Source organism: Vitis vinifera, chromosome 16 (genome assembly GCF_030704535.1).
Source record: "Vitis vinifera cultivar Pinot Noir 40024 chromosome 16, ASM3070453v1".
Classification (NCBI taxonomy): domain Eukaryota; kingdom Viridiplantae; phylum Streptophyta; class Magnoliopsida; order Vitales; family Vitaceae; genus Vitis; species Vitis vinifera.
Window position 1 is genome coordinate 17611604 of NC_081820.1, and position 21413 is coordinate 17633016.

Below are 21413 nucleotides of genomic sequence, written 5' to 3' on the forward strand. Positions count from 1 at the left end.
AACGACCTATAGAGATATGTCAATAACAAGATTTTTGTGAAATATAGAATTTAGTCATCTGTGAACTATATCCTCAAATAAATGAGCGTACCCATTCATTGATTAGTGCATGTCAATAACATGGTACTTAACTGAAATATTAAATTTTGTAATGGGTAAACTATCCTTCAAATAAAGTAAGGATATGTATCATTGAGGTCCATAAAAAGAATATTTTTCTTTCATATCAAATAGAAATAAATCAATCAACTTTAATAATTTAAAATATAATTATTAATTAATTAATTTTGGATAATTATAATCAAAATAATTATCATAATACTAATAATTATTCCTACAAAAATTAAGGGGTTAATATTAAATGAAATATTCTAATCATATAAATGAGCCAGTCTCCTTACTTTTAAAGCACATTTGCACACTTCTAGACTACCACACTTCAAAAGGGCTACAAAATGCATACCCTAAAACTTAAAAGAAACTCTTTAAGAAGGTTTGATGATTTGAAAAATGAGTTTGACGACTCAAAATTTTCAAGAACAAGTTTTAAGCCTCTTCAATGTCAAGTCGCAAGCTTCTTCAAATTGAAGACTAAGCATTCTTGACCACAGTTGGTAATGTTGTACAACTCAATCCAAATCCCAGGTCAAACATTCATGTCATCTATTAATGTTGTTCAAGTCACAAAGGTGCAAGTCTATCAATTCAACATTAGGCTTCTTCACGCCCTTAATTAGCAATGTTGAAGAAATAAATCATAAAATAGTATAGATATTGTACTCCTATTTTTAAAAATTAATAAATATTTCAATTTGCTTAAATTTATAGCTTTCAAAAAATTGAATGCTCACAAATTTCTTAAACATATGGTACGACAATCCTTCCATCTCTTCTCTTCTTTCCCTGCATAAACAATCTACACTACATAGAATCTCAAAAAGCTCATCCCATAAAAGAGTTAAATTTGTTTGGTCCACTCTTATTAAAGTACCACTTCTAAGGTAAGTCTAGTCTCATATTTCAAGTGAAGACTACTTCTCAACCTCAAATACAAGCTAGCTCTTTTCAGATTCAGTTGTCAATTTTGAAGCAACTCCACCTAAGAACCATTTTATTTACTTCAACTCCTTAGGGGTAAAGAAGAATGATAAACTCTCACCACTCCTTTCCATCTCTCAAGAAACATCTTCAAAACACAAGTCCTCACCAAAGTAAAAAATGCAACAAGTATACATGAAAATGAATCTATGCTTGCATTTGTATGTGGATCTCCACAAGAGGCTCTTGCAACACCCAATATTGCTATCATGTTGATCATGGTTGTTGAAGCATATTCTACTAAAGAGCAAGTTCAAGAATGGTTGCAATTATTTTATAAAAAACAATCAAAAGAAACATGTTGAGATTAATACACTCTTCCACAAGCTTAAACTCATAGCAAGACAAACAAGCAATGACACACATCTAAATCAAAATGCATCTTAAGAAAACCTTAAAACCTGCTATAAATGAAAATATTCGACAAAAGGCATCAAGTGTCTTCATATTGGTTTATTTCAATAAATCAACTTAAAGACATAATCACACAAACAGTAACCAAAGTATTTAATAATGGATCTTATGCTCTTTTGGCATGTGCAAGACCATATATATAAAGAATTGAGTTACTACAAATGTTAGTAAGCTTCTGATCACTAAAATTTCAATATTTTGATAGGAAAGAAAAACCTAATGTAGCAGATTACTCACTTTGTGAGAAATTCTAGAATGAAAGGAACCTTTAGTCAAGAAATTTGTTTGCTAGCTTATTAAAATCATGTTATGCTTTCAATTGGTATGGTTGGCTCTATAGATAGTAATTAAAAGCAAACTTCTAGAGCACCATGCATAATAATTGTTGGATAGAAAAGATAGAAAAAATGGAGCATGCTACTCTATCCTATATACAACAAAAAGATATGCTAATTTTTAATTTTTAATTTTTAAGGTGTTTTAAGACACACTTTAGAATTGGATGATCTCAAATCCTTTTCCAAGTTGATGAAGAGTACCTTGAAGAACAAACATCTTTCACCTAATGACTGCCTTTAGGTTATGGTACAAAGAGAAGTATGAGTTTCTCTTTCACATTGGATGGTGGCTAAGGCTTTCTTGCTAGAGAATGGAAGATGAAGATTTGTCTTTCTCTAAACCTTAAGAGGGTTTATATACATCACTAGTGGGCTTAAGTGACTAGGGCTCATCATTTGGACTTAAGTAACTTAGTCTAACTTATTGGGTTCTATTTACTTAATTGATCTGTTAGATGAACTCCAATTAATTAAATAGTCCAAGTAAAAATCATAAGCCATGTAATTATAAACACATGTACAATCTTTTTCTTATATCTAAGCACCCTTATGCACATATATAATTAATTAAATAATTCCCTTAGATCATGTGCCACCCAAGAGTATGAGCTTCCACAAAAAAAAAAAAAAAAAAAAAAAAAAGTAGCTTCCTTATAATTAAATTTTAAAATTGACTTAACATTTCACTAAAGAGAAAGTCAACTACAATCCAATATCATGGAAATTAAATTGAGAGAAAATTAGTTAATTATTATATAGTTAATTTCTCAAGTTCGTGACCTAGTAATTCATTGCATGCAAGTTTCTCATAAACTGATGTCCATAATTTAATGAGGTATGGGATATCAACCCCTCCAGATTATCTCTATAATCATTGAGTCTCAAGTCCACCTAAATCATGATCAATTGAGATACTCTTGTCCATAAAGAACATATTGCAAACTCCATTAAAGGAATAACCATGACTATAGATTGCATGATCATAAATGCTTAGGATCACCCAATGGAAGATACATAGTGTTTTAAACCAAAAAGATATCATGGTAGCTCTATTGAGAATATCTATCATTACTTGATTAAATCATTAGTGACATAATCTATAAGAAATATGTGATCACATTAGGATCTCAGTTGTAAATCTAAGTCATTGATGACCTAAGAATTAATTCAATGTTCTCTTAAAGTTAAGAACTCATGAAACATAGTAGCTTGGAGAAGTCATGACAGCCTGATAGTCGATAGTCGATAGTCATGACTCTCCGTAGGTTTGATTAAATGTGTAACCATACACACTACTACACTCATTATTGGAAACCATTTGAATGACCAAGACTTTAGAGGTAGTGCACTTCTAATTGATTGCAAAAGTCCATGAACTAGCCATTAGCAACTTATCACCTTGTAAGGAACCCATGATTTGAATATTTTATGTAACTCCCAATGCTCTCAAGTCATGTAAAATGATACAAGTGATATAGACATGAATGCTCAAATAAATCAAATGAATAATTCTAGTAGGATAGAACATAATAGATATCATATATAATGAATCAAATTATGATATCATGCTACTGGTTTAAGGGGTTTATCCTAATAATGGTTGCATGTTTAAACTTACTAGTACTTAATATTAAAATAATGAATTGATGATTCGAGACATCGATAGATAAAGAAAATTTAAGTCTTAATTATGAAAAAAAAAATTGTCGAATAGTTCTACCACCAAAATTTGTAATGAAGAACTTAATTGGAAAACTCACTTTATCTTGTAAGGAATTAAGCTAAAAACTTTGGAAGAATTGACTACACAAACAAATGATATGGAGCTTAGCATAATAATCCATGCAAGTAAAAATGGCTCTTGAAGAGCATGAAGATCACACAAGTGGGAGGTAAAATATCAATAATGAAGAGGATGATGAAGTAACATCAAACTTAACTACAATGGTTATCATAGCCACATACTTAAAAATGCTCCAAGAATAGAAATATATATATCTTTCAAGCAACTACAATGGTTATCATACCCACATACCTAAAATGCATGTACTTTTTCATAAGTTAAATAATTATTTCTTGAAATGACCATTTTACTTGTTAGGTTAATAACACCTATTGACAATTTTTTTTAGTGTGAGAATTGATTTGAGATCAATAAAATAAGAAATTTTTAAAATTAAAAATACAAATAAAACTAAGAAAAATTTAAATCTAAAAATATAAAAATAAAATATTAACTTTCACTTTGCTAAAACACATTACCAGAAAATATAGATATCGGGAAAGAGTTGAAAATACAATGGAAGTCAATATTTTATTTTATTTTTAAATTTTAAGCTTTTTTTTTGTTTTAATTGTATTTAATTTATAAGTACTCTAGTGATTTCTCTAATACCTACAAGATTCAATGCTTGAATGCTTCAAATGAGGGATTGGGAATAGTGTAGCTTGTTAGGCTTTCTCTCAAAGAGACTCATTTAAAATCTCTTCAATCTCACCTTAGAAGGGTTATAGAGAGGTATTTATAGACAAAAATCCCCAAGAGGTTCCGTATCATAAGGTTTTCAAATGAGATTTGAATGAGAATTGAACTGAGTAGACATATACTCTCTACCTCAATTAGATCAAAGTACCTTGATATGTTTACCCAATTAGTTTTCCGATTCTACCTTAAATTTAATGAATTTATCCAAGGCATCAGACTTCCTATGCATCATATAAACATATTTGAACCTAGATTAATCATCTGTAAACGTGATAAAGTACTCATACTCTCCCCATGCATGGACATTGAAAGGCCCACATATGTTAGTATGCATTAACTCCAAACACTCCTTGGCTTTATATCCTTTAACAGTAATGGGTCTCTTGGTCATTTTACTTTCTACACAAGATTCATAAAATGAAAGATCTTTTAGAATCAAATGAGATAAAATTCTAAATTTAACCAGTCTTTGGATCCTATTTACATTAAAGGTGATTAATTAGAGAAGGTCTCTACCTAGTACTAAGAATCATGACATGCTTAAAGTAGGTTTGATCTTTTTGATGGTAGGACACCTTGCATAAACTTATGTAGTCCTAAGAGCACTATATTATTGCTAAATTTTAACCAACCTACCTTGAGTGTTCATTGATTAATGCATGCTTTAATTATTGTTATGGATATCATGTCTTTATATTATTATCACCTGTATTCTCAAAAATTAAATAGACTAAGCTCAACTATATGGATTGGAAAAGTAATATGGATATAATTACTAATAGTATAGAAGTTAATTTGGGTAGACCTACTTATTCCTTTTGAACAAATCTAATAGGAAGAAAAAAGGTTTGTCAAATGTGGCATAAGGCAGATTAGAAGTCCAAGTGTCTTATGCTTAGGTCTTTGGATAATGTGTTACAATAGTGACACATGTCTATTACCATGATCTTTGATATTCTCTTTCATTTGCAAGGGATATTTAATAATAAAGGTAGGTTAGCTACACAAGGTGTACTTAGTACTATTATAAACATAAGATTTGTGTGATCTTAGAAACCTTATCATTTTCCTTTGGAATGGCTACGGGATTCTTATATACATATATATATGAGAAATAAGAAGCAATTTACGAAGGTGGCAAATTTTCTACTTTTTCATTTGTTAGTCAAATCATTTTCGTGAAAGCAAACATCTAATTAATGCATGGGTACTAGGAGAAAAACATAGCAAGTAAAAACAATAAATGAACTTATTAAGAATGCATTTTCTTTTAGTTTTCTAATTTTTATATATTTATCCTTACTTTAGTAAGATTATGTTTTTCTAAGATAAAAAAACCTTTAATCTCTCATTGATAGAAAGACATAATACCCAATAGGTAGACTAGTTAGCTAGCTAGCTAGCCTTCCATCTAGCTAGGAGAGTCATATCATGTACCCTTTACTTGAACCCAATTAATTGAGTTACCATATAAAAAATATAATATAACATGCATCATGATTATCATACCAACATAATAATAATGCTTGAATATTTGTTATCAAAATTACATAGTCATTAAAGAATTGGAACCCTTGGTTTCAATGTAGTCCTACTAATTAAAAACATTTTCATTAAGAAATAGTCATGCAATTTAGTCATACATGCATGTATCCATGTCAATAATTATAAAATGAATATATGCTCATGCATTGCATTCTCATGGTATATTCTAGTTTAGCATGCAAGACATACTAATCCAATGTTAAAAGGAAAGAGAAAGAAGTGCAACTAACTAATGGGTTTTGAGGACTAAAAAAGAGGCTTAAAGTTGCTTGATGAATACTTCAGAGACTTCAAAGATATTTATGACTTCTTGGCCACTATTAAAAGACTTGTTAGTGATCTTGACAAAATCTTTCAGCTTACTCAAGGCCATGGATCAAAATACATAGTTTTTTAGTTGCCATGTTGTTAAAGCTACAATGCACCCTTCCTACAATCAATTGGTTTAGGCTTTATATGGGCATAGACAAATGTTGATTAATGCTTGTGAAGAAGGCAAAGAGCTCATCAATCATGAAATAACATATTTTACCCAATGATGAAGAAAAAGAAGTCATGGTGCAAGATTACACTCTAGAGGCGGTGGGCAACTGGTCACTTTAGTAACCATGGACTTGGTGATAGAAAAAAAAGTTTTGGTATAACAAATAAGCATTTTGAACTTAACACCAATGAACAATCAACCCCACAACAGAAGAAGCAACCTTAAAAGTCAAGTGATATCCTCATTTGCCAAATTTGTAATAAAGCTAATTACTCTACTTTGAATTGTTGGGACATATTTAATTACTCTTATTAATAAGAAGAAATCCCTCAAGAATTAGTTGCTAAGACACTAAATTAAAAGAAGGTGATCCTAACCTTTATGCTAATTCAAGAGCCATAGCCCACATAGCAAGCAACCCTAATAAGATGTTCAAAATAGTTTCATATAAAGGAAATGACATAATTTTTGTTAGGAATGGAAAACCTTTAAGGATTTCACATGTTGGTGAGGCTAACTTAAAAACTAGACATGGAAACATAAATCTTAAAAGTCTTAGTTGTTCTAGAGATTAATAAAAAATGTGTTACCCATTGAACAACTTATGATAAGTCATGCTCTATAGTATTCTCATCTAGTGGTCTTTATGCATTGACATAGGATACTACATGACAACCACTTGCTCTAGCAAGGCATCATTAGAAGTTTGATATCAACGCATGTGACATCCATAAACAAAGCCTTTGAAATTTTTGCAAGATAAGAATTTTATTTATATGTCTAGTTGGACTAAGTCTCCTTCAGTTTGCTCTAGTTTCCAATTAGGCAAAAGCTGTAAACTTCCTTTTGGTTTAATAAGAAAAGTTTCTAATAATATTCTTAAGAAAGTACATTGTGACTTATCAGGACGTGCACCAAATAATTCTACTCAAGGATAAAAGTGTAACCTAGTATTTATTGATGATTACATTTTCTATACATGGCCTTATCTCTTGAAAAGGAAATTAGATTTCTTTGATTTCTCCTTGAAATTTCAAATACTTATTTGAAAATCAACTTAAAAGAAGAATTCATTTTTTTTCAAAGTGATAGAGGGGTGAATTTCAACTTGATGAGTTTCAAAATCATTTGAGTAAATGTGGAATTTCACAACAATTCTCATATCTAGAAACTCCAAAATAGAATGGTGCTAGAGAGAGAAAACATACATACATTGTAGAAATGAGCTTAACAATGCTATATCAAGTAAATCTACCCCTTAGTCTATAGGTGAATACATTTCTAACAACCACCTTTCTCATATACTGGTTTCCTTCTATAGTTTTAAATACAAAAAACGCATTTTATATGCTATTCATACAACATCCATAATACAAAGGTTTGAGAGTTCTTGGTTGCTAATGTTTTCCATACCTAAGGGACTACAAGAAAAAAAAAATCACCAAAGACGTAGCCGTGTGTCTTCATTGGATATAACACTCAACATAAGGGGTGCATATGCTTGCATCTCTCAACAAAAATAGTATATATATCTTGTCATGTTATACTTGATGATAAATGTTTTCCTTATGCTAACTCCTCTATGAAAAAGAACCCCATGCAGGTTCTATTAGAGATGGTCCCATTTCCAAGCTTAGATGTTTAGCTTGAAGTTCCAGAGGTTGTCCAACCTAACAATTCATGCAAAATGGAAGATAAAATCAATGGATATAGTGCTACAAATTGCCTTGGTGAAACTGAGGCAAAAAATAACACCTCTGTCCATAATGGCCAACTCCAATATGGCTCCCTAGATCACACTCATCGTTCAAGTGGTGACCAAAATTCTTATTAAGGTTACAAGGTTGTTGAATGTGCCAATTGTTGTCATAGTAATGCTTAGTTTGATGATCATGAAGACTACAAAATAGCTTTTTCCTATCATTGAGTATACCATGATACAAAAAATTTACATGGTATATCTTTTTAAACTAAATCTTACAACAACTATTAGAATTGATGTGATAGGCCCTCTAGTAGTTTTTATGATATTAGCAAAAACCTTGTCAATATGGCTCCCTAGATAATACTCATTGTCCAAGTGGTGACAAAAATTCTGATTAAGGTTACAAGGTTGTTGAATGTGCCAATTGTTGTCAAAATAATGCTTAGTTTGATGATCATGAACACTACACAATACCTTTTTCCTGTCATCAAGTATACCATGATACAAAAAAATTAAATGGTATATCTTTTTCAACTAAATCTTACAATAACTATGAGAATTGTTGTGATAGGCCCTCCATTGGTTTTCCTAATATTAGTGAAAACTTGTCAATAATCTATATCCTTCTTAAGAACAGAAAAACAATGAGCAAGGAACTAAAATAAACCACTTGAAGCAAACTTAATATTGATTTAAGTTTGAAATCTCAAATGATCATCCTTGTTTCTACAAGAAGTAAACTCTAAGAGCCAGAAACCTATCATGCTACACATAAAATCCCATATCGATATGATGCAATGCTAGAGGAAATTAAGGCAATAGCTTAGAATCACACATGAATGTAATCTTGGTTCGACTCTAAAACAAAAATATAGTGGGATCTAAATGGGTTTTTGGAATAAAACTTAAGGAAGATGGAACCATCAACTGGTTGCTTGAAACTTTGCTCAAGTGCTATATATAGATTTTTAGGAGCTTTAGTCAAGTCATAAAACATATAACAATCACATTCATTCTCCTTCTTGTAGTATCCTTAAAATGGACAATGAGGTAGTTGGATGTTAGTAATGCATTCTTACATGGGTATCTAAAGGAAAATGTGTTCATGGAGCAATCCCCTAGATTTTCATATGAGGACTTTCGTAATCATGTATGTTGACTTAACCATAGTCAACACTCTCTCTATGGCTTGAACAAGCTCTAAGGTTCTAGTTTGGTATCTCTCAGTTCCTTTTCCATCTAGCCTTTCTTTGTGATAAAGCAAACCCATTATTTTTCATACTTCGAACAATTCATTCCATTGTTATAATGTTGATTTACGTTGTTGATATTATAGTCACATGAAATGATAAAATATCATTAATAGTCTCATTAGTACATCAAGTAAAGAGTTTTCCATAAAGGATTTGAGGTATTTTTTTGGCATTATTTTTGTTTCCCACATAAAGTACATCAAAGACTTGATTAATGGGGCAAAAATGCTAGCGTGTTCTCACTTAAACACCACCATGGCAATCAAACTAGTAGTTACACCATTTGATGATAATCCAGTTGATTAAACTCTGAATTAGCATTATAATTCAATTGATTAAACTCTTTATAGGCAATTAGTTAGGTCCTCACTATATCTTGCATTCACAAGACCCAATATTGTACATGTAATAAACAAAGCTAGCTAGTCAATGCTTTCAAGCTTCCACTAAAGTAGATATGCAAATTTTGAAACACATTCTTAGATGTTTAATAGGAACTATGAATTATTGAATTAGATTCCTTAGACAAAGTCCACTATGTTTAATAGGATATTATGATGCTCACTAGGTTGGGTGCACTAATACTAGGAGGAGTACCTCTGGTTTTTGTATTTCCTTGGAACAAATTGTGTATCTTGGTCATCTAAACGACAACCAATAGTCTCTAGGTTAAGTGTAGAAGTTGAGTATTAGTCTCTTGCTTCAAGTGTTGCAGAAACAATACGACTCACTTTTCTCCTAAGGAATATTGGCATACAACTCCAAGAACCTCCCCAATTGATAAGTGATAATTTAAGTGCACTTTATATGATAGTAAATCTAGTTTTTCATACATGCTTCAAACACATTGAACTTGATTGTCATTTTGTTCAAGAGAAAGTTGCAACTGGAGCCCTTATTACTAGGTTTCTTCCTTTTACACTACAAATTATTAATGTCTTCACAAAATCCCTTCCTAAGTAATCTTTCTAGCATGTTTTTTAATACAAGTTAGGAGTGCACAAGTTACCCCTCACTAGCTTTCAGGGGAATGATAAAGGAAATGAAATACATGCAACAAATTCTCAAGAGCACAAATTAGAGACTGTATGGAAACCTTTAGCATTGAACTTGGTTGAGTGCATGGCAGTATTGCAAGGATTCTCCATCATCGATTGTATTCATCCAATATGGAGGACATGATAAACCTCAGAAAAGGAAGCTATCCCTCAGTTGACGCATGATCTATTTCATCATGTATTTTATATGTAATATTTAATTTGTGCAATACTATGTGCAATAATTGGTTTGTGTAACCCCAACAAATTCATACAAACAATCCAAGAATGTCAAGATCATTATCTGAATCATATCTTCTTTAGTTTAGACCTAAATAATTGGTACTACCCATTGATTCAAATACTTAACTCTAGATTCTATAATTGAACAAATCGATTCCACAGTATGAAACTTTTCACGGGGAACATGGGACATGTAACAACATAAGTATGTACCAAAACTCTAGATAGAAACTCTAGATAGAAAGACATCAATAATAGTTCAAAAAGTGGGGCCACCAAAACTCATCAAATCACAGGAGTTGAGAAAAAACATGAAACATGGTTAAAAGATATGTGTTGCCAAACAACTCATTCTTAATAAATAGTGTAAATGAGACCTTAGAAGTGTAATATTTGATTTCTCATCAATGTAGCAAAATGGAAAAAAGGAAAAAAGAAAGTGAAATATATAAATATGAAAATCTCAAATGAATTAGGATCAAAGTTATATTATGGTAAAAAACAATCCCATCACCAACAAGTCTTATCTCACCTATATCATTGAAGTGATGGGACTTCTTTTCCCTATTAATATAGGCTTGTAAAACTGTCACTTAATTATAATTCTAGCATGATTAAATTTTAAAAAGCTAAAGATAATGTTGAATTACTGGAGTTATTATGACACTATAATTAATGTTTGAAGAAGTTAAAGTCAAAATTTATAATTGTGGGATCACACTTCTTCTTTTTTACTTATTAGTATAAAATTTTTAGAAAATATATTTAAGTCTATAAACATTTTTAATTCTTCATATGTAAAAAAATTTCAGTATCTTATTAATCTTGTTTCCTACCTTCGGTTAAGTTTGATTCTTCTTTATTTCTATACACACTTATGTGGTTTATATTTTTTTCATAAGCAACAATAATAAATATATATATATATTTTTAAAAAGTAAGGATAATTTTGACATTTGCAAAAGTTTTAACAAAGAAAAAATTTATGTCTTGCATCACATTTGAGTAAAGTCAATGTCAATGAAAGGGTGTGTCTTTTTAGCTTTTTGGTGAAAGTAATTTGCTTTCATATTTTAGGTTAGGTTTTTTTTTTTTTCATGATTTATAATAAAATTTTGGTTAAATAAAAAAATCAAAATACTTGGCTTTTCTAAATGGAAAAAGTACCATGCATATTGGTTTTTCTTTATTTTTTAATGCTTAATAAAAATAAAATATTATAAAAACAAACAAACTAATACTTAATACTATTAAGAACTATTTATTTTTAAGTTCTATTTAGAATTAAGTATGAAAAAAAAACACCACCTAGGTGTCATTCGTGATTCTTAATTCTATACAAATATCTTTAAAGGTTGCAATTGATTTTTAAATACTTTTTTTGACATCTAAGAACTTATAGCAAATACAACTATTAAACATATTATATCATTTTCAGATTGCAAGGCCAATATATAGAGAAGTTAGATGATTTAGTTTGAAAAGAGATTTTGCTTCATATTTTTAACTTTTCATATATAAATAAAAAGACAAAATTGATATTATTAGAGTTTGATTAAGTAGAAGAGTTTTTGTGCATAAAAATGTAATTTGCAAGATGCAACTATTTCATCTTTGCTTCTATTTGGGGTTCTCTTAAAAGCCATAGTCAAGTTGTCAAAATACTACCAAAAGACTCATATTTGCCTTAGAAGTGAGGTTTGATATCCAAGTAGTCAGTTCAAACAAGATCTTAAAAATTAAAGTTTCACAATAATAGAATATTTTAAAGAGGAGATTTTTTAAATTATAATTACATGACCATCATATTGAAGATTATTGGTAAAAGAAGTCATCAAGATAAGTACCTTAAAATGTTGGACGTATATACCATGTTTTTTCGCCATCCATGTTTGATATAAAACCAATCTTGCCAGCCACAAAAATGCACACTCAACAGAACTTGTACTGAGCTCGCTTCATTCAGCAATGGCGAATGTTGCAGCTACAAACATCACCTACCAGCACAAAGTGTCTCTCCCACTGCCACCTCAGTGTCAATCCCGAACCCTCCCTGGGCGCCCCAGAAACCTTCGTTTCCCGGTTCGCTGCAGACCAGCTGAGGAAGGGCAGTGACATCCTTGTGGAAGCCCTGGAAAGTGAAGGGGTGACTCATGTCTTTGGTTACCCGGGGGGAGCCTACATGGAGATTCACGAAGCCCTCGCTCGCTCCTCCATGATCAGAAACGTGCTGCCCAGACATGAGCAAGGGGGCATATTTGCGGAAGACGGCTATGCTCGCGCTTCCGGACGCCCTGGTGTCTACCTCACCTCCCCTGGTCTAGGCGCCACTAATATTATCAGCGGCATTGCGGATACAAACTTCGATAGCATACCCATCGTGGCCATTACTGGGCAGGTCCCACGAGGATTGATGGGGACCGATGCCTTCCAAGAAGTCCCACTTATTGATATAACTCGACCGATCACAAAGTTCAATTATTTAGTTCTTGATGTTGAAGACATTCCTCGCATAGTTAAAGAAGCCTTTCTCCTTGCAACTTCAGGCCAACCTGGTCCGGTCTTGATCGACATGCCAAAAGATATACAGAAAGAGCTCATGGTTCCGAATTGGAATAAGCCAATTATGCTGCCTGGGAATGCATCCAGATTGCCTAAATTGCCGGAAAGGCCCACCTGGAAGAAATTGTTCGATTAATTTCAGTGTCAAAGAGGCCAGTTGTGTATGCTGGTGGAGGGTGTATGAACTGCAGTGAAGAGTTAAGGTGGTTTGTGGGGCTCACGGGTATACCTGTGGCAAGTACTTTAATGGGTCTAGGGATTTTCCCATGCACGGATGACCTATCTCTTCATATGCTCGGAATGCATGGGACTATACAAGCAAACTACGCTGTGGACAGGTCTGATTTGTTGCTAGCATTTGGTGTCCGATTTGACGATCGGGTAACAGGTAAAGTTGAAGCTTTCGCTAGAAATGCTACAATTGTTCATATTGATATTGATCCAGCAGAAATTGGAAAGAACTAAAAACCCCATCTTTCAATTTGCACTGATGTAAAGCTGGCATTGGAAGGCATCAACAGGATCTTGGAGAAGAATGCAGCAAAGCAACCCACTGCAGAAAACAAAAGAGGAAAAGGGACAAAGTTTAATGACAAGGTATCGGCTTGGATAGAGGAAATTGATGAGCAGAAAGAGAAGCACCCACCAAGTTATAGAACATTTGGAGAGGCTATTCCTCCACAGTATGCTATTCAACTTTTGGATGAATTAACTAATGGAAATGCTATTATTTGTACCGGAGTCGGCCAGCATCAGATGTGGGCTGCCCAGTATTACAAGCATAAGAATCCCCGCCACTGGCTCTCTTCAAGTGGATTAGGAGCAATGGGGTTCGGATTGCCTGCTGCTATGGGTGCTGCACTTGCTAAACCCGACGCAATTGTTGTCGACATTGATGGTGACGGAAGCTTTATGATGAATATCCAGGAATTGGCTACAATACGAGTGGAAAATCTGCCAGTGAAGATTATGCAATTGAATAACCAGCACCGTGGCATGGTTTATCAATTTCAGTATGAATATAGGGACGGTGATTCGTTGCACTCATACATGGGGAATCCATCGAACCAGGCCTAAGTATTTCCTGACATGTTGATGTTTGCGGAAGCTTGCAACATAACTGCAGCCCGTGTGACAAAAAAAGCAGAGCTGAGAGAGGCAATAGAGAAGATGTTGAAGACTCCTGGTCCATATCTGCTAGATGTGACGGTAACCCATCAAGCACAAGTGCTGCAGTTGATTCCCGATGGTGGCACTTTCAAAGATGCTATCAAAGGTGCTCAGTAAATGTAAAACAAATGCAATTTTTTTATTATGAACTGTCAAGTACTAATACAATTGAAAATAAAAAATAATATTTATTTAGTGAGTGAGTTTCCTTTTCTATTTGAGGTTCTCTTAAAAGTCATAATTAAGTTGTCAAAATACAAGTACCTAAATTACTAGCAAAAGACTCTTATTTGTCTTGAAAATGAGCTTTGATTTCTAAGAACTCCATTGAAATAAGACCCTAAAAATTTAAATTTCATGGTCGTAGAATATTTTGAAAGAAGAGAAGATTTGATCTGTAAATTATAATTACATGAAAATCATATCGAAGATTGTAAACAGAGTCATCAAGAGAAGTAAATTATAGTTTTAGATTAATATTTATATTATTGAAGATATTATCATTTAATTTTCATTTCATTGATATTGAGTATAACAAAATTTATTACTTCTGTTAGAAAAAGAAGACAAAAATAATCAATCTCCAGTCCTAGGAATGAAAATAAATATCAATATATCAAAGTAATTTATCTATCTACCACTACAATTGAAATGGAAGTAATTTGTAACAAGTTTGCAATCAAAGCACAAAAAAAAAAAAAAAAATGAATAGTAGGAATTTTAAGAGATGATTTATCAAACGGATAGAAAGCAAGACACAAAATACTAAGATTTAATATGGTTTGAAAATGTGCTTACATGCACAAGTCAAGTTTTGAAAACAATTCACTATAGTTTGAAAATATTACAAATGCCACTACTCAAACTTGCCATAAGACTTAAGTTAATATGGCAAAAGGAAAAGGGATACTTGTATTATTGTAAATGTGCCAATTATAACTTCAAACAAGTTTAAGAACCTAAAAATACCCATAAGATGCTTCAATGGGTGATTTAATGGTGTTAGTAGAAGAAAAAAAAATGAAACCTAGTCTTTTTTTCTTTTCTCCCTAGAACTCTCTTTCTATTTAATTTCTATTTCAACAAAACCCTAAAAATTTGCCAATACATGCCGTTTTAAGATGTGCTTGTGCCCAAATATTGGGTCTAAGAATTAGGACCAACGATAACTATCAATGGACTACATGCCCTTGAGGAGGATTGTCTTTGGTGAAATTCAATCCCTATTGTAATACTCATGATTCTCTCATCGATCTAACTGTAAAGATCTCTTGAAATATCTCCAACATTAGCCATAAGTTATGCTTTATAGACAATGTGAAAATTTTCTTATGGTTAGATTCATTGTGATTCATTTACATTAGTTATGTGTAAAAGCTTGAATAGATCAAGAAAGCATCAAGGGCTCAAATTCTATAGAGTTTCTAAACACTGAAAGTGCAATTGAATTTTTATTTGGAATTGACCCTATTTAAAGTGTAGATCTAATGCTATAAGTGAATATATTTGGATGACATCTATTCAATTGATAATTCTCTATTTTGCTTTATCTTAATCATCATCATTTATCAAGCTCCACGTATTAATTTCATCATGAATGATTTTATCTACTTTTAATTCATTTGTCAATCATTTATGTTACAAGTTTTAATCACTTTGAATGAATATTTTGAATCATAGATGACTAATCCTTGTGAAAACGATCAAACATTATACTATAAGTATTCATTCTCAATCAAATGGATAAAATACTTTTAAAAACTATTGCTATAACTTTTTATTATCAATCAAATTGCCAAAGTCATTGCACAAACAACGATAATTAAAACAATAATCTAGATACAATTAAATCAATATACCTATTTACATTTTTCCTGCAACCATCTCATTTACCCACTCCTTTTAGTTAAAGTGTTAGACTCAAAAGGAGCCAAGCCAATATAGATTATGAAGGCATGAAAGCAAACACACGCTTCATCTTAATCATCATTATCTATCAAGCTCCACATATTAATTTTATCATGAGTTTTATATCTATTTTTAATTCATTTGTCAATCATTTATGCTACAAATTTTCATCACTTTGAATCAATATGTTGAATGTTAGAAGACTAATCCTTGTGAAAACGGTACACTATACTATAGGTATTCATTCTCAATCAAATGGATAAAGATACTTTCAAAAACTATTGCAATAACTATTTATTGTCAATCAAATTGTCAAAAGTCATTGCACAAGGAACAATAATTAAAAAAACAATCTAGATACAATTAAATTAACATACCCATATACATTTTTTCTACAACCATCTCATTTACCCACTCATTTTAGTTAAAGTGTCAAATTCAAAAGGAGTCAAGCCAATATAGATGATGAAGACATGAAAAAACACATGTTTCCTCTTAATCATCATCATTTACCAAGCTCCACGTATTCATTTTATCATGAATGATTTTATGTACTTTTAATTCATTTGTCAATCTTTTATGCTACAAATTTTCATCACTTTGAATCAATATTTTGAATCTTATATGACTAATCCTTGTGAAAATGGTCAAATACTATACTATAGATATTCATCCTCAATCAAATGGATAAAGATACTTTCAAAAACTATTGCTATAATTGTTTATTATCAATTAAATTACCAGAAGTAATTGCACAAGCAACCATAATTAAAATAACAATCTGGAAACAATTAATACATGGAGCTTGATAAATGATGATTATTAAGATGAAGCATGTGTTTGCTTGCATGTTTTCATCATCTATATTGGCTTAGCTACTTTTGAATCTAACACTTTAACTAAAACGAGTGGGTAAATGAGATGCTTGCAAGAAAAATGCATATAGTTATGTTGATTTAATTGTATCTAGATTGTTGTTTTAATTGTCATTGCTTCTGCAATGACTTTGGGCAATTTGGATTGATAATAAACATTTATAGCAATATTTTTTGCAAGTATCTTTATCCATTTGATTGAGAATGAATACCTGTAGTATTGTGTTTGACGGACTTCATAAGGATTAGTCATCTAAAATTCAAAATATTGGCTCAAAGTGATGAAAATTTGTAGCATAAATGATTGAAAAATGAATTAAAAGTAGATAAAATCATTCATAATAAAATAAATACATGGAGCTTGATAAATGATGGTGATTAAGATGAAGCATGTGTTTGCTTGCATTTCTTCATCATCTACATTGGTTTAGCTCCTTTTGAGTCTAACAATTTAACTAAAATGAGTGAGTAAATGTGAGTTATGCCAAAAAAAAAATGAAAAAAAATGTGTATAGCTATGTTAATGAGTTGAACATGCTTGCTCCTCTGAGTGTGAGGAAAAAAAGCCTAGCTTGTTTATGAAACAGGTTATGAAATGTGCCAAAGCTGCAAGACAACCCGTGAAGAGCTATAACTCTTTCTTGTTTTTTTGGAGTGGGCGTTTCGAGAACGACTTTCACTTGAGCCGGATTAACTTCAATTCCTCTTTGGGTTACCATAAACCTTAGAAACTTCCTTGCATTGACGCCAAAGGCACACTTAGTTGGATTGAGTTTCATGTTGTATGCTCGCATAAGACAGAATGCCTCTTCTAGGTACTGGGTGTGCTCAGCTTGGGTTTCGCTCTTTACAACAATGTCGTCAATGTAGACTACCACAATTCAACCAATTAGGGGCTTGAAAATTTTCGTTATTAGCCTATGGTAAGTAGCACCAGTGTTCTTGAGTCTAAACGGCATGACTTTGTAACAGTACAACCCTTGCGGTGTAACAAAGATTGTATTCTTCTCATTTGACTAGAACATGGGGATTTGGTGGTATTAAGAGGAGGTGTCTAGAAAGGAAAGCATCTCATGTTTGGCGGTAGTGTCAACTATCTAGTCTAACCGGGGTAAAAGAAAGCTATCCTTTGGACATACATCATTTAGCCACTTTCCATTCTTTTTTGGAACTACCACCATGTTTGCTAACCAGTCTGGATACTTGACATCTTTGATAAATCCGATTGCCAATAATTTGTCAATTTCTTCTTAGATGATTTTCTGTTTTTTCGGATGGAAATGCTGGACCTTTTCCCTGATAAGCCACGAGGTCGGTGAAACATTAAGTCTATGGCATGATAGACATGAATCCCCGACATGCTCGAGCGAGTCAAGGCAAAGATGTCAATGTTGCGCTGAAGCATTCTTTCTTATAGTTCCAGTTCCTCATACGTAAGCAAAGAACTGGTATAGGTGATTTGTTCTGTGTGATGTGAGAGACGTAGTGGTTGAAGCAGATCAACTGTAGATAGATCTTTCTTCATCGAGTTTAGTGATTGCTATTACTTCCTTGCGCTTGATGATTCAGGGTGTATCTCATCATCAGTCTATTGTCTGGAGTCTAGCACCACTTGATAGCATTGCCGCATAGCTAGTTTACTTCCAAGGAGATCGACTTGTCCCTCCTCCGTGAGGTAGCTCACCATCTGGTGGTATGTAGAGGGAATAACTTTGATTATGTGAAGCCATGCATGCCCTATGATAGCATTGTATTGAGACAAGTCGTTAACTACCGAGAATCACACATTTAGGGTGACTGGGCCAACTTAGACGAGTAGCACAACGTCGCCTAGGGAATTCATCATAGCTTCATTGAACCCAAACAACAAACGCCCTGGGTTCTCTAAAGGATGGTGAGTAGCCCATCTACTTATAGGATAACATTTGCAAGAGGTCAACTGAGCTACCTGAGTCAACCAGAATCCTTCTCACATTAAATCTGCCTACCCCTAGTGTTAGGACTAGGGTATCTTCATGCGGTTGCAGCATTCAGTCAGCATCTACTAGAGGAAAAGTAACTATGTCGTCTATAGGGCGCACACTCCCTTTTGAAACATTGTGTTGAACAGAATTAACCCGCTCTTTTATAGAGGCTGAGTAGAGCAACCATCACCTTTGTCGCTTAGAACTGTGTCTATCGTCTACAGGGCCTCTGTGTATGTAGTTGATGACAACTTTGAGAGCTGTCAGTCAGAGATGTAGGGGCTTGGATGGTTGCCTCTTGCGCTGCCTCTTTTTGTCTGCCAGTTGTGCAGACATACTGTTTTAGGTACCCAACCTTAATTAGTTTCTCCACCAAGTAATGGAGACTCTTGCATTGCTCGGTGGTATGACCATGATCCTTATGATATAAGCACCTTCTATTCCGATCTCGCTTAGTCGGATCTGTCTTGATGGGTTCCGGCCACTTGAAGTATGATAGATCATGAATGATCGGAAGGAGTCTTTCGTAGGAAATAATGAGGAGGATGAGTCTCACTTACTGCTGCTGGCTAACCCACCTCTTGCTAGCTTGCCTCAATTGGTTCAAGGGCTTAGAACTCCTGGCCTCATTGTTCTTAGTCGGCCGATTGGTGACTAAGACTTGTTGAGAAGCTGCTCGAACATCATCTTTGAGCATATAATATTTATCCGCCCGTCTGAACAGGTCATCCATTGTTGCGGGCGGCTTCTTTGCAAGAGACTCAAAGAAGGGTGTGCTCGGGATATTTCGCTTGAAGATTTGCAGGATGACATCCATATTGTAGGATTCCACTTGGAGTACTGCTTGCCTAAACCGCTTCATGAAGTCTTTGAGCGACTCGTTCTCCTGCAACTTGATGTTCTACAAGGTGCTTATGTTTTGTTTTTGGCAAGCAAAAAATAGGTAGTAGCCCACAAAGGCTTTCAAGATATCCCGAAACACGTTCAAGGAATTCGGTGGGAAATGGTGGAAATATGATAGAGCTGGGCTGTGTAGGCTAGCCGAAAAAATCTTGCACATCAGTGCATTATTCCTTATGTTAAGGGTCATCAGCTGCCTGAAGTGCATAATATGACCGAAAAGGTGGATTATTCCATCGTACATCATGAACTTCGATACTATGAATCCCTTGGACGGCTCTTAGTTGATAATATGGGAGCCAAATGGCGTGGAGAGCATGTCATCCAGTCGTCGGCTGATGAAGTCGAGTGGAGCTTGCTTTGACGACACTTCAACTTGCTACCTTGATAGTTGAGAGGGTCATTCTAGCATAGATGTTGTGGCTAAGGGACCTAGGCTAGCCCTCAGAGTTTCTAACATGCGTGATTTTCTCTCCACTCTTGGTGCTTGAGGTGAGCCGAGCTTGCAATGCATCTAATAAATGCGATTTTTTGTTGCTCCTCATTTTCTTGGATACCCGGGTAAAGGTTGTTCCTTCATTCGGCTGAATCTAGCAATCCGGTGAAGACTCCTCCTTGGATTGTTTTGAATAATTGCTAGAAGAGAACTCTGTTCCTCAAGGGTAAAATGTCTCAGTAGTTCACCTCGAAGTCGTGTGTCGACTCTGAGTGTGCTAACTTTAAAAGGGGCCCACTATTGACATCTGAGCTTGCAACTCCTCATTCTCCTCTTTGAGTCATTTCGTTTGACAGAGTAGAGTTCGCACCTGTCGATCATTTTCTCGTTGGTGTCTTTCCATCATTTTATGTCATACGAAATAATCATCCTCGCCCATAGCTAATGATTGACTTCTGGAGGGTGTTGACATCCTTAGTTCTTTCACTTCCCACAGACGACGCCAATGTTGGTGTAGTGCCATCCAGATTGTGTCCATATAGCTTCTCTGGAGTCAAACGAGCTTCTTTCCTGTACAAAAGGTTGTTCGGGCATGCCCATCCGAAGCTTAAGTCAGAAAATAATAAGGACGAGTCTAATTCTTTCAAATGGATTTATACACACGTACTTTTTTCATGCTTCTCTTAGGTTTTTATAAAGCAGATGGCACCTTCACCCTAGTGCAGATGGTGCATTCATACCTTTTTTGTGATGATGATTGCCACCAGGGAGGAAATCAAGCCTTAGCAAGAGGGTCAACACCACCATCTTTGCACGGATTGGGCAATCATACTAAACAAAATCCATTAACTAGTGTCATTTGCTAGCTGTTAAGCAAGAGTCTCGATCCATGTAGTTGACTACGCATTTAAATTTATCAATGCCATAGATTGTGTGTAGCAATTAAAAAACATTGACTTTTAGGTGTAAATGTCGTCTAGGCTATTGCTCAGGCAT

General features: G+C 33.6%; 1 pseudogene; it reads left to right on the plus strand.

Annotated features, from left to right (window-relative positions):
* Positions 1 to 12577: 12577 nt before the first annotated feature.
* On the plus strand, positions 12578 to 14451 carry LOC100262810 (acetolactate synthase 1, chloroplastic-like; annotated as a pseudogene).
* Positions 14452 to 21413: the final 6962 nt, after the last annotated feature.